Raw genomic sequence first — 14,447 nt, forward strand, 5'->3', positions numbered from 1 at the left:
GGATTATAATTGTCGAAGTACAAATGAGGTTTAGGATGAAATCAAGTGGCAAACTTGAAGAATTGTTTAGTTTCATATGTTATAATCAACATTTTATTTCATTTTAATTGTCCAATGTTTCTTCTTTATGCCACTTGTTGGATTTGGATAGGTAAAAATTCAAATATGAAATTTAACTGGAAATGGTTATTCTGGGGTGAACGGATACGTATATCGATGGTTGTAAGTAGAATAACAAATGACCGTTGAATCAGATTCAAGAATGTACAACATAACTTATTAATGTGAATTCTAAATATTCCTCGGGTACTACCCACCCGTTAAAATATTTTCATCATTATTAGTTTGTACGAAGGAATTTTTAATTACTATCTTTATGAAAATATACTTGCATATATATTTTCTTCAGAGATAATCATAGATTTAATGAGTCAATAAGATATTAAACTCATTTGATTTATCGTTAATTCTAGATTACATAATCTCTAAGACTTTAGAAATTACATAATCGTCATACGATACGTAAAGCGAAGATAATCGATGTAGAATGATATATAGAACGAAGATCATACTCGAAGTACAGATATTGAGTCGTGTGATGTTGATATTCGAGATACAGATTGTGATGTTGAGATTTTGGGGGTGACAAGAGTACTGTCGGCGTTGATGATGGTGGTATAGATTATGCTGCTGGTGCTGCTGCTGGTGTTTGTAACTTTCGCACCGTATTTTCTAAAGCTACTACCCGAGCACGAAGCTCGTTGACTTCTTCTATTATACCGGGATGATTGACGGTTGGAACGAGCGAATGAACAAGATTCGAAATATGGGATAGTATGTAATCATGACGAGATACTCTAGAAATGAGCGAGAAAATGGTGTTTCGATAAGGTTCGCCGGTAAGTGCTTCAGGTTCATCGTTAAGGGGACAATTTGGTGGATGGAATGGATCACCTTCTTCTTGCCTCCAGAGATTTAGTATATTACGAACCCATCCCCAATTCATCCAAAATAGATGATGGGAAATTGGTTGATCCATTCCGGTGACGCTGTTCTCGGAGCTCGAATGGAAATCCATATTGGCGTAGCTATCGAAGTCGGAGGAATTCGAACTGGATGAAGAATCCATCTTGTATAGTCGGAGAAGTGAATTTTTGGTTTGGAATAGATTATAGGAGTTGGGTTTGGTACTCTTCAATACATAATTTACATATGTATATATAATATCAAAATCCCATGAATTACGGAGAATCTTTGAAATACGTCAGGCAATGTCTATAGTAACAGATACGCTAAGATATGAATTTTGTCTATACACTATCGATGCACTAAATGCAGTAAGACGTGTCTAGACTTAAGAATGATAAGCAGGCAGTTCCCTAAGGATGATAAGCAGATGATTTCCGACTAGGATTGATAAGCAAAACTTTTGACAGGCAGACACGGTCAAAGTCCAGGCTCACTTAATGTATCCTAACAACTACTAGTTAGACACACTAATGCAAGGCCTGGTTCGCTAAGACCAACGCTCTGATACCAACTGAAAGGATCCGAAACTAATCATCCGGACGATGTCCATATTGATTACAAACGAATTACAACAGTTGATAACATCGCGAGGTACTTGACCTCTAGAAGATACATTTTACAAACGTTGCATTTATTCTTAAAAGGCAATCTATCTTTACATCAAACATTACTAAACTCGTCTAACATTTCTCGATATCCGAATGACCTATTCTGTCATTTACTTAATAAATGTCTTTAATGATCTTCAATGACTCGAATGCAACGTTCTTGTATCATGGCTTAAATGGTCCCAACTAGTATCCTTAATATGAGCTAATGCACAGCGGAAGTCTTTATTCATACCTGAGAATAACATGCTTTAAAAGGTCAACATAAAGTTGGTGAGATATATAGGTTTGAAGCTAGCAGCGATATAAATATAGACCACAAGATTTCATATATAAACAGTTTAATAAAAAAAATATTCTAAGTGGTTGAGCACTTGGTAACCATACTTAACAATTAATCACGTCGCATATTCCCTTTAATATGAAATCTTACTACACCGTACCAAGTGTAGTCACGAAACGAAGTACTGTGCAACCGTTGAATACTGGTCGTCCAGTCCGGTTGGGGTTGTCAGGCCCGATAGATCTATCAACAGGATTCGCATTTACAATACCGCTGTAAATATTAGTTACCAAGCTACAGGGAAGTATGCCAGTGGTACAACTCAACGTAGAATATATTTTTCAGTTACTTGTGTCCATAACGTAAATCATTTTATAAAAACAGCGCATGTATTCTCATCCCAAAATATTTAAAGTTTAAAAGTGGGACTATATACTCACTGTTGTCTTGAAGATATGAAATTTGACTCGGTCTCCGATTGATATCACGAACCTATCCATATATAATATATCAATACCTTTTCTTATTAAACAAACGTCTCATATATATACTTGTTATACTTTTAATACTTTGAATAATTCCTTAGTCCGTAGTTAGCATTTCGTTGTTAGTAATTCAATTTTAATGGTTCATTTTTAGATGTTTAATATATCCGCAATGAAATAAATAAAACCCCCAATGAAATAGATAAAACCCCATCGTATATGTATTGGTCGAGATTAATCTTGACCCACGGTACCGGTGTTGTCAAATGACGTGTTGCGTACATAAAGTACCGGTGTTGTCAAATGACGTGTTGCGTACAAACATGGGATCTTATGATTAATCTTCTCGTGTTGTTTACGGGTGATCCTGAACCATATAAAATTGAATTATGAGTACATATATATATAATATCATGTTATCTTAGAAATATGTGATTTATCTAATTTTTTTCCAATTAATCCCGAAGTTGAACAAGTCTAGGATAACCAATTTTGTTTCGGTCATAGTTTCTTCGTTACAACTCCGTTTTCGTTGATTCAAATTGCCATCTCCTTGGATCGAGTCCTTCTTTAAGACTATGAACTGAAAATACCTTAGTTTGTATTCAAAATCACACGGCATAGGTGAAACTTTAGTGAAACTTATGAAGTTAAACATTTTCCTTTATGTAAACAACCTTAAATGATTATTTTTCTAAAAATACTTATACTTTGAATTAAATCATGAAATTTTTATGTGTTATCATATTCATAATAAAAATCATTTTTCCAGAACATAAACCTTCAATTCAAAGTTTAAGATGGTTTTTAATTATCCAACCCAAAACAGTCCCCGGTTGCACTCCGACGTCGTAAAAACAGTTTTTAAGGTGATCTTTGAAAAACCAAGTTATACCTTGTTAAATTAGCATATATTTAAGTTATATTACAGGTCTTGAAGTATTTTAAAAGTTAAGTTAGAAGGATCTATTTAGTTTGCAAACAAGTTTGAAAACTTTCAAACTATGTTCTTGTTGTTAAACTTTTATACCACAAAATAAGATAGCTATATATATATATGAATCGAATAAGGTTATGAACATAGATTCTACCTCAAGTTCCTTGGACAAGGTTGCTGTAAAAGAGGAGTAAGAACCTAGAATCAAAAGGGTGATGGAAGTGGATGAAAGATTGGAAGTAAGTTGGTGTTCTTGGAAGGATTTCTTGAAGTGTTTTTGTATGGTTTTCTTTATGGTGTTTAAGTAAGGTTTTTATGGCTAGATCTTCTTGGTAATTTGATGGATTGTTATGGAGTTCAAAGCTCTTGAAAGTGTGTGTGTTTTTAGCTAGAGAATGGAAGTAAAATGAATCAAAAATGATGATACATATATACTCCTAAAAATGTGATCTTTAAGGATAACATGACAAAATTTTAGTTTGTATTTTTGTAATTAGTCTTACAATCATTCAAAAGTAATTACCTTATACATAAGGCATTGAACAAGGCTGGTTATGTGGTGATTTGATGTGTATATACCAATAGTAAATACATATAGAAGCTGGGTATGATACGAGTACAAATACTCTAAATATACGTATAGAAATTTTGTAAAAAAATGGAATGAGGATTCAAATATAGCTATCTTTTGTGAATACACTTATATGGTTTTATGTATTTAAGTCCTTAAAAGTGATTAAATACATTACTTATACAATATATGTATAAACATTATAAGTCTTAAGTATTTATGTCAAATAACGTTACGTATAGTTATCGTTTTGAAAACTTAAGTTAGTAGTTTCAAAATATACTTATAACTTATTGTTATTAATACAAAATGAGATATTAAAACATCCTTAGATCATGTTAAATATGTATATATACATATATATACATAAACGTATAATTATCATATATTGTATAGTTCGTGATATCATCGGTCAAACTAGACGGTCAAACGTTGTGTAAAACTCTTTTCGAAAATATAAATCTCAACAATTTGGATTGCTTATCATGTTGGTAAGGTTTAATTTATGTAAATATTAATCTTATAAGTATAGAACGATCGAAAAAGTGCGGGTCAACTTTAGGGTTTTTGCTTATCGTATCGGAACCATATAGAGATTAGAGTTTAAATTTGGTCGGAAATTTCCGGGTCGTTACAATCAGTCATTAAGAACTCAACAAGCTTCTATTTTGAATCTAGAAAAACACGTAGGTACTCTTGCTAGCATGATGAGTGAGAGGGAACAAGGAAAGCTACCGAGTGATAATGAAGTAAATCCTCGAAATGAGAATGTTAATATGGTGTCAACAAATTCTAAAAAACCATCATCAGAAGATGATAAGGTTTTAGATGTGAGTAACAATGAAGAAGTTACAACACCACCACCACCCGAGTATGTAAAGCCAGTGGTGGCACCATACAGACCACCCATCCCGTTTCCAAGAAAAGGAGTTGAGTATGAGCAAGTAATAGGTAATAAAGTTTGTGATACCTCTGGAAAGAAGAAGAAGAATAAGAAGGTGCAAGAAACAAAAACCGTAAAGATAAACCCGGTGAAGACAGTTCCACCGAAACCTCCACCCAGGTTGGGTGATCCGGATGAATTTATTGTTCCTTGTCTACTTAGTGATTGTGTCATGTATGATGCACTAGCAGATTTAGGTGCGAGTGTGAGTGTTATGCCTCTTTCATTATATAAGAGATTAGGAGTAGGTGAGTTAAGTCCAACAGAGATGAGTGTTCGACTCTTTGATCAAACCATTAAGCACCCAGTTGGAATTGCTGACAACCTACCCGTTCAAGTGGGTAATTTAACCTTTTTAGTCGAATTTATTGTCATTGACTTAGAAGATGACTCAAACATTTCTCTAATTTTAGGTCGACCATTCTTAGCGTCCACTAGGCGTTATTTGATGTAAGAGAGGGTAGAATGACACTTAGTAATGATGAAAAATCGATCACCTTTGTGAGTCGAAAGTCTAAATCTCCACCAACTAAAACCGTTGAACCAACAAAAACGATTGGTAAGAACCATATTGTTTTACCAACTCCAACGATAGTGCTTAACAATAATAAAATGCCTAACTATGGGGAATATGAAGTAACACCTAATGATGACCTGATAACAAAGAACCCCGTTGTTAATACGAAATTAAATGATCCCGTTATTAACAGTTCAATGAAGAAACTTATTAAACGGATTCGCGATGCTAGAATTAAGGGGAACTTTAAGTTATGTAACCGGTTAGTATCCAATCTATCGCCTAAAGAAAAGGCAAAACTAGTTGAATTTGTGAATATTACACAAGAATCCGACCAATGGCTTAAAGCAAAAGTCACAGATATGCAAATTGATTATGGTCCAAAAGAAATTGACGATGAAGTTGATCACAATTTCGACACCATAGCTACCTAAGAGTGGGAAGATTCAAATGTTCTAAAAAGAAAATATTGTCTAGAGTTAGTTGTTCTGTTCTCGTGTAGTTTCCGAGAATGGAATCCGATTGGTCTTTTCCACTAGCAGACACTAAAGAACTAGTTTTCTTCCCCCATTCTGATTTTTTTTTTTAGGTTTTGTATAAAATTAATATGCATTTTAAATTTATGTTTTGTGTGAATTTAAAAACAAAATTTACTTTATTTCATTAAGTTTTAAAAAAATGATTCCTAAAATTCGTAGTGAGTTAAAGACTAGATCATAGAATCGAAATTGCTTTACCCAAAGAGGGGGCAAAAAATTTTGTTATCATTATTTTTAATTTTATTGATCTAAAGTATACCGAAAAAAATATAAAAAAACTCAAAAATCTTTGCTTTTAAAACAATCGCTTTAAAACGACAAATTTTAAATTTTGTCGAGGGACGGACTAGGTAAACATACCGAAACTACCTAAAGTAAAAGGAAACAAAATTTTAAAAAATTATTCATTTAAATTGTTTTAATAAATAAAGGTTATATATATATATATGTATATATATATATATATATATATATATATATATATATATATATATATATATATATATATATATGTGTGTGTGTGTGTGTGTGTGTGTGCGTGTGTGTGTGTGTGTTTGTAGTTTATCTTATGTACAAAACAGGGTAAAACAGCGCACTTTCAAAGACTGACATTAAGTTCAGCAAAAGTTACTAATTTTGACGATAAGACGCAAAACATATGTGAAATTACAACAAAAGGAATGAACGATGAGGCGCGCCATCTATCATTCGATGAGCTTTGTAATTATAAACTGGGTATTTTTAATCACTTTTCTACACTAACCACCCTCATGAATTTATAATTATAGTCTGATTTTATGCAAATGAGGGCATTGCATGATCTCAAGTGTGGAGAAGGGTTATAAATTCTCTCGGGTTTACACTTGGTTTATTTTCCAAATTTTGTGAAAATTTGAAAAATTTTCAACTAAATGAATTCAAAATCATGTTTATACATATTTATGAACGATAAAACTAGGTGTTAATACCGAAATTATTGTACCTCGGAAAGGACATAAATTGAGAAACAACCCAAAACATTAGAATTCATTTAAAATGGAATAAAGGAGAATAAAAAGGCAAAGAAAAGAATAAATAAAAGCTAAGTGTGGGAAGAATTTACCAAGTTATTTAAAACAGATATCACATATTTTTGTACAAGATTATTGCAGGTACTTTTGCTTTGGACTAAACTAATCAGTTTTACCATATTTACTGTAATACATTTGATAGAAAGATGGATCTACACGATGAATCAATTCCATCATTGAATGGAAGTAAAGTCTTCCAAAAAAGACACGCGCTTCTTGATTTAGTTTATCAAGTTGTCGTCCAGACCAGCTGTGTAGGTTGACGAAAAATCTAGAAAAGTCATCTCTAAAATCAGCAAAAAATCCACGAACCTCAGCATCAAACAGGGTCGCCATGTGGTCAGACTTATCCTAACCATGAGAGGATCTGTCTCGTAAAATGGGGAGGGTGCCTTTCAAATTAGCTTGATAAGACTAATGAATCAGACCCCCAGAAAGAATAATCTCCTTCAAGATTAAAAATCAGCATTTAAGCCTGATATTACTCAATCCTTGAGATTGACCTTAAAGATTGAGAATTCAAACTCATGGAATTCGATTATATCTAAACTCGAGCTTGAACGAGAAAATATTTTGATCAAAACTGATTTGTTTTCTGAAAACCTATTTTTAATGCATTCATTACCATTGAACGTAAAATCCTAGGAATTCACCTAGAATTCATTAGGTCACCTGAACCAAATTGGGTGTCAAACGTAAGAACGGTGGTTACATAGCATAGTCGAAGACAGGACCTTGTGCCAGACTTAAAAATTATAGGGTGATCTTTACTATTTCTCCTACAAAGGATAGTAATTGCATCCGACACGTTGTGGACCATGAACATCTGCATATCATTAGACATCACCTTAACAGTTGCTTGTTCATCGCTTTCCTTTACAACCGGATGGTAGTTTATCGAAAGGTAATATACCGAGCAAGTAAACTGGACGTGTTACTTTCCTAATACAAGGTTAGCAAGTGGGTGACACAAAACCATAAGTTTTGAGCTAAAATTTTCAAATCTGAAACCCACACAACCCACAAAAACATTTTACAAACACCGTTGAAGGGTTATTCCAGAAAACTTATCTAGGGTAAAAGCTAGAATGAATTTTCAAAAGATCAAATGTTTTCATAAAGATCCAATTTCCTTAAGGATCTAAATTTTCATAGTCATGTGGGACTGTAAACCACATTATTACTATCATTGTTTATACAGCCATATCAAAATCACTGATGTATAAAGTGTGAGAATAAAAAAGTGATTCGAGTGAAGTGTGTTTTAATTTCAAGTTCTGTATTGCTTGAGGACAAGCAACATTCAAGTGGGGGGATATTTGATAGTGCTCCAAATTAACATATATTTATTCGCAATATCATCCCAATATGTAAAGTTTTAGTTGTAATTATTCTATTTTTAAGTTGTAATCATCTAAATAAATAAATGTGAAGACGAAGCATGAAGATTAAAGAATTGAAGAAAAGTGCCACTAAAGCCTGAAAAGTGCCACTAAAGCCATAGTGCACTCAAAAGTGCCACTAAAAGTGATTTAAAGACTTGCGCGGATTTTGGGAGTTAAGGAAAATAATTTTTTGTGCAAATTACAAATTGCAAAACGCAAAGTACAAGATATCTACGCGTACGAAAAGGCGTTCGAAAATCCAAACCGGGACATAAACCGAGAAGAAACGTACGACTCAACGGACCTAAAATTACAAGACAACTATGCACATGAATATAATATAATATATATATATAATTATATAAAAAAATTATATATATTATATATATATTTAAAAGTGTCGACAAGCTAGTGTACAAAGAAGTATGAGCTGGAGCAGCCCTCCATGCGATCGCATGGAAATTGGGCATCACAGCCATGCGATCGCATGGCCCCAAAAGTCTGGCCAGGTCCTATAAATACCACGATTTTAGACGAATTCTTTACACCTCATTTTTCTTTCTTCCTCTGTAAAGAATTATATATATTTATATTTATAATTTAAAGTTTAAATTAAGTTTAATAATAATTGGGTTAGTGTAAGAAATGTTTTAAGGTTTTGTAAGTCGGAACTCTATCCGTGTAACGCTACGCGATTAATCATCACTGTAAGCTATGTTCTTCCTTTTTAAATTACTCGTAACTAAGTTATTATTATGCTTATTTGAGTCAAAGTAATCGTGATGTTGGACTAAATATTAAAATGAGGTTATTGGATTTTGTACCATAATTAGAGTTTGGACAAAAGACCGACACTTGTGGACATTGGACTATTGACTATTAATAGATGGGGGTATTGTCTAATCGAATGACAACTCATTAGAATCTGTCGAACCTATCTTCAAATTAGTTAATATAATAATTATTAAAATGATTATGTACGTCCTATTTAGTGACGTTTATACGACATCTTTTACGATAAATTAATTAATTATTCGAGTTGGGTAATTGATTATTCATTCTGATTAAGTGGTTAAATTAATATTCATATCTCATTAAAACAGGGGTGGATTACATACAAGGATAATTGGTGTAATTGTTAACAAAGTATTAAAACCTTGGATTACACGCAGTCGATAACCTGGTGTAATTATTAACAAAGTATTAAAACCTTGTTACAGTTCGAATCCCTAATTAGTTGGAATATTTGACTTCGGGAATAAGATTAATTTGACGAAAATTTTATAATTATGACCGATGAACTATTATGGACAAAAACCAGATATGTTTCAAATAATCCAGGACAAAGGACAATTAACCCAGAGTAATAAATTAAAATCAAAACGTCAAACATCATGGTTACTGAAGTTTAAATAAGCATAATTGTTTTATTATATTTCTCATCGTACTTTTATTTACTGTCATTTTATTATTCGCAATTTTAATTATCGCAACTTTATATATTGTTATTTATTTTACGCACTTTAATTATTGAAATTTATCTTTACGCTTTATTTAAAATCGACAAACCGGTCATTAAACGGTAAAACCCCCCTTTTATAATATTACTACTTATATAATTATATATATTTTATACAAATATAGTTGTTAAAAAATAGTACGTATCACTAGCTCCCTGTGGAATGAACCTGACTTACTAAAAACTACACTACTCAACGATTAGGTACATTGCCTATAAGTGTTGTAGCAAAGGTTTAGGTATATCCCAATCTAAATAAATAATAAAACTTGTGTAATTTGTATCGTATTTCGTAATAAAAATAATAGTATTTCGTACTACACCTCGCACACATCAAGTTTTTGGCGCCGCTGCCGGGGAATCGGTGAAACACGCTATATTAAAAATATATAATTTTTAATTTTAATTTCGTAAAAATATTTTTTAATAACAAGTGTTAAAAAAAACTTAAAAAAATAAAATATATATATATATATATATATATATATATATAATTTTAAGATTTTATATATAATATTAAAAAATATTTTTATTTTTAGAATTTTAAATAAGTTTTTTTTTTATTTTATATAAATATTTTATATAAATTAAAATCAGAAAATAAAAATAAAAATAAATAAAAAATTAGTAGTGGGCCGAAGCCTGTTCGAAGCCCGAATTATTTCTGGAAAAATGGGCCGTACGATCGCATGACCCCTTAGCTATAATCTCATGCGATCGCATGAGTTAAGCTGACAGAAACAACCTCGGACATTTATTACGGGTTTAGGGTTTTAATATTTTAATTATTATTAATTAGGGTTTTATATTTTATTATTTAGTTTTAATTTTAGTTTTAATTTGTAAAATTAAGTATTATTAATTTTATTAATTATATAAATTTAGTAATTTTATATAAATATAATATAAAAATAATATTTTTATAAAAATTGTACTTTTATAACTTTAAGTTTTATTTTTATATTTCGTATCTTTTTAATCGTTTAATTCGTAATTTGTATATTTTTCGTTCATAATTAGTTTTAAGATTAGTTTTTGCCGTAGTTAATTTATATTTCTAGATTTTAAGGCTTTGCCGTAAAATCTCTTAAGTGCTTTTTCTTTAGATTAAGATTTAGGCGCTTTAGAATTTTACGATGTCACTTATCGTTTAGTTTTAAATAGATTTTAGTGCCTAATTAAGTTATTGTCGTTTTGGATATAGAATTCCTTTTAAGCTTTAATACCTTTAGACGAAACTTTTAATATTTAGTTTTTAGACTATTAAGTTTCGACGCTTTACTTTCTTATTATTATTTTTTGACCTTTTATTTTTTGACGTTTTTCGACGCATTCTTTTTCTTTCTCATTTCTACATCTAGTTTTTAGGACATAGAATTTTCTTTATTTTCTTTAAATTTAGATAAAAAATTATTTTTAAGCGGATAAATTGATAGATATCCAAAATTTTCTGGTTCGTAGTAATAGTTGGATTTGTTAGTGGCGAGTTGTGGGCTTCCGATTTAAAGGGTCCTAGCTACCTGCTGCATCTTTTGGCTATTCGAAACGTGGGCAAAATCAGAAAAGTCTATTAATTTGATAACTTATATAATTTTTATTTTTATAACTAATAGGATATTCAGTTTTTCTGAATAATACCATCACAGAAATATATTTACCCCGTATTATGTAATTCTCTTCTTCTTTGTGAGCTCAAACAAATCAACTCATAACAAATCCTAAATTCAAATTAATGTTTGTTTAAGACTTGTAACAATCAGAGAACAATAAAGTGTGTTTCTTGATTAACAAAAAGAATAAAGAAAATAATAATAATAAAATAATAATAATAATAATAATAATAATAATAATAATAATAATAATAATAATAATAATAATAATAATAATAATAATAATAATAATAATAATAATAATAATAATAATAAGCAACCTGCTGTTCGCAACTTCTAAGAGAGAAAAAAACGGTTTTTGATTTGGAGAACGTTTTGGAAATTGCTTTCTTCACGAAATAGTTTGCAAAACAATCCTAGAAACTATTGACATCGTCAATTTAACTAGAAACATCAAAACAGTTACGAATTTCACGAAGAACAATTTAGTTGACTTTTATTTCAAAATCTTTGACTCCAAAATTAAGATTCAATATTAGAAATTGGGATTTGAAACTTTCCAGATAGTTTGAGTATGAGATTCCTAACATGACTGCATTTTTAGTTTTTGAAATTCGATTCGAATTCGAAATTTGGCTATAAAGTTGAAGAACAGAGAAGAACAGTTTCAGTTTATTCGATTGTTGTTTTATTTTTGGGTACACTGATTATTAGCAGTTATATAAACGATTATGATGGGGTTAACGAATAATTTGTTGTTATCTAGCAATAATGGTCGACAACAGTTATCAACAGACATGAAAACAAAAATACAGAGAATAAAGGAAAATTCGATAGAGATGGCTAATAGAATTGTGATTTTATCAGATTTCATATAATTAATAAATCTTGTTTTATCTAATTTAATAATACTGATTTATACATATAATTATGTAAATAGTAATATGCTGTAAATAATAATTGCTGTAAATATTACCAATAATATAGTACTAATAATAATAGAAAAATATAATATAAATAATAATATCGAATAATACTAATAAATATAAAAGTAATAATGATAATGAGAATGAGAATTTTTAGTAATCTTAAAAATGATAATTTGATAATATGATACTTTTATTAATAACAATAATGATAAACATAATAATACTAATAATAATAATAATAATAATAATATAACATGTTACATGTATCAATTCTGTTATTCATAAAAGTAATAAAAATTTTAATACAATAACTATATTTGTAATTAGATTTGTTATATTAATATTACATGTTATTAGTTAAGTAATATTACATAATATATATTACATAATAACATATAATGAATATTTAATATTTATACATTTTATGTTTGTTACAATATACGTATAACAATCATGTATAGAAATTTATATATATTATATATATATTATATATATATTAACCCACAATTGTATATATAAGTATTCATTATTAACTAAGAAAAAATTAAACGTGTAATTCTAATTATAGTAATCACATTTTATATTTCAAAATACTATATATATATATATATATATATATATATATATATATATATATATATATATATATATATATATATATATATATATATATATATATATATTAATAATAAGTTTTATTATATCTTATATTATTTTACTTATTTATTTAAATCAATTAAATTGTATATTACTTCAAATTACATTTCAATTTAATATTTATTTTGACATACATATTCAAATATATATATTTATCTATTTGTAAATAGCTGTCCGTGAATCATCGGAAACAGTCGAAGGTCAAATGTTTTTCATGTAAACAGTTTAAAACTTTTGAGACTCAACATTACAGACTTTGCTTATCGTGTTGAAATCATAAAAAGATCTAGTTTAAATTTGGTCGGAAATTTCCGGGTCGTCACAGTACATACCCGTTAAAGAAATTTCGTCCCCGAAATTTGATAGAGATCATCATGGCTGACAATAAGTAGGTTTTCATGACCAATCTGAGTTGTTAAATAGAGTTTTATCATTATTGGATAGTATAGATAAAACGATTTGATTACTCGAAGCGTACGTATGAAGCTATCACTAAATAGTGAAATGAGATAAACAAGTTTTATCATAACTTTTCACTAGTCATGGTTGAATTCCGGAATTCAAGGATTTCAAAAGAAAATCTTGGAAATCTATAAGATCTGATTCTTCGAGATTTAAGGAAATTAAGATCTCTTTAATTAAATGCGATGATCTGTCCCGATTACTACGTCTGATATTTCCATTATAAATTTACCTTTTCCGTTCCATTAGTTTTCACCATTTCTATACCTTCTTTCTTAGTTCATATATCCAAAAGATTATAATAATTCTTAATCCGGTTCTAATCCTTGTTCTTATTCTAATTATCGCAATGATCGTTCTTCTTTTTCAACTCCCACCAGAAGAATCTGTTTATTTCTACTATGCTCTAGGGATTATTGTATTTATAATCCTCCCGTGTCTTTATATTGCTATACGCACTGATATCCACGGTTTGTAATTTCAGTGTTGGTGTTGGGCTTTGTATTCTCCCTTATATTTCGGAGCTATTTGCCTTTTTATTCTCTTCTCGACTCTAATTACAACAAGTAATGGTCCAGAATTTGTAGGTACGAAGTTTCGAATGAACATGACTAATGTTCTAAGAGAGAGATTGTAATAGCACGATCTTGATTAGTTAAATTACCAGAATTCAAGAGAAAAGATAGAACTATCAAGAAATTATGTTCTTGATATGTTTATATATTAAATAGAATGTAAGAGTCGTGTAACATGGCACATGATGACGTTATGATCTGTGAATCATCACGTTTCATTATAAACTCCGCATGACTTACTGTAATATAATCACGTTGATCAAGTGTCATTATATTATACTAACTCATGCTTCAATTCCCAACACTACTTCAAAAACACATATTTTAA

The sequence above is a fragment of the Rutidosis leptorrhynchoides genome, chromosome 2, assembly GCF_046630445.1.
Source record: "Rutidosis leptorrhynchoides isolate AG116_Rl617_1_P2 chromosome 2, CSIRO_AGI_Rlap_v1, whole genome shotgun sequence".
NCBI lineage: Eukaryota > Viridiplantae > Streptophyta > Magnoliopsida > Asterales > Asteraceae > Rutidosis > Rutidosis leptorrhynchoides.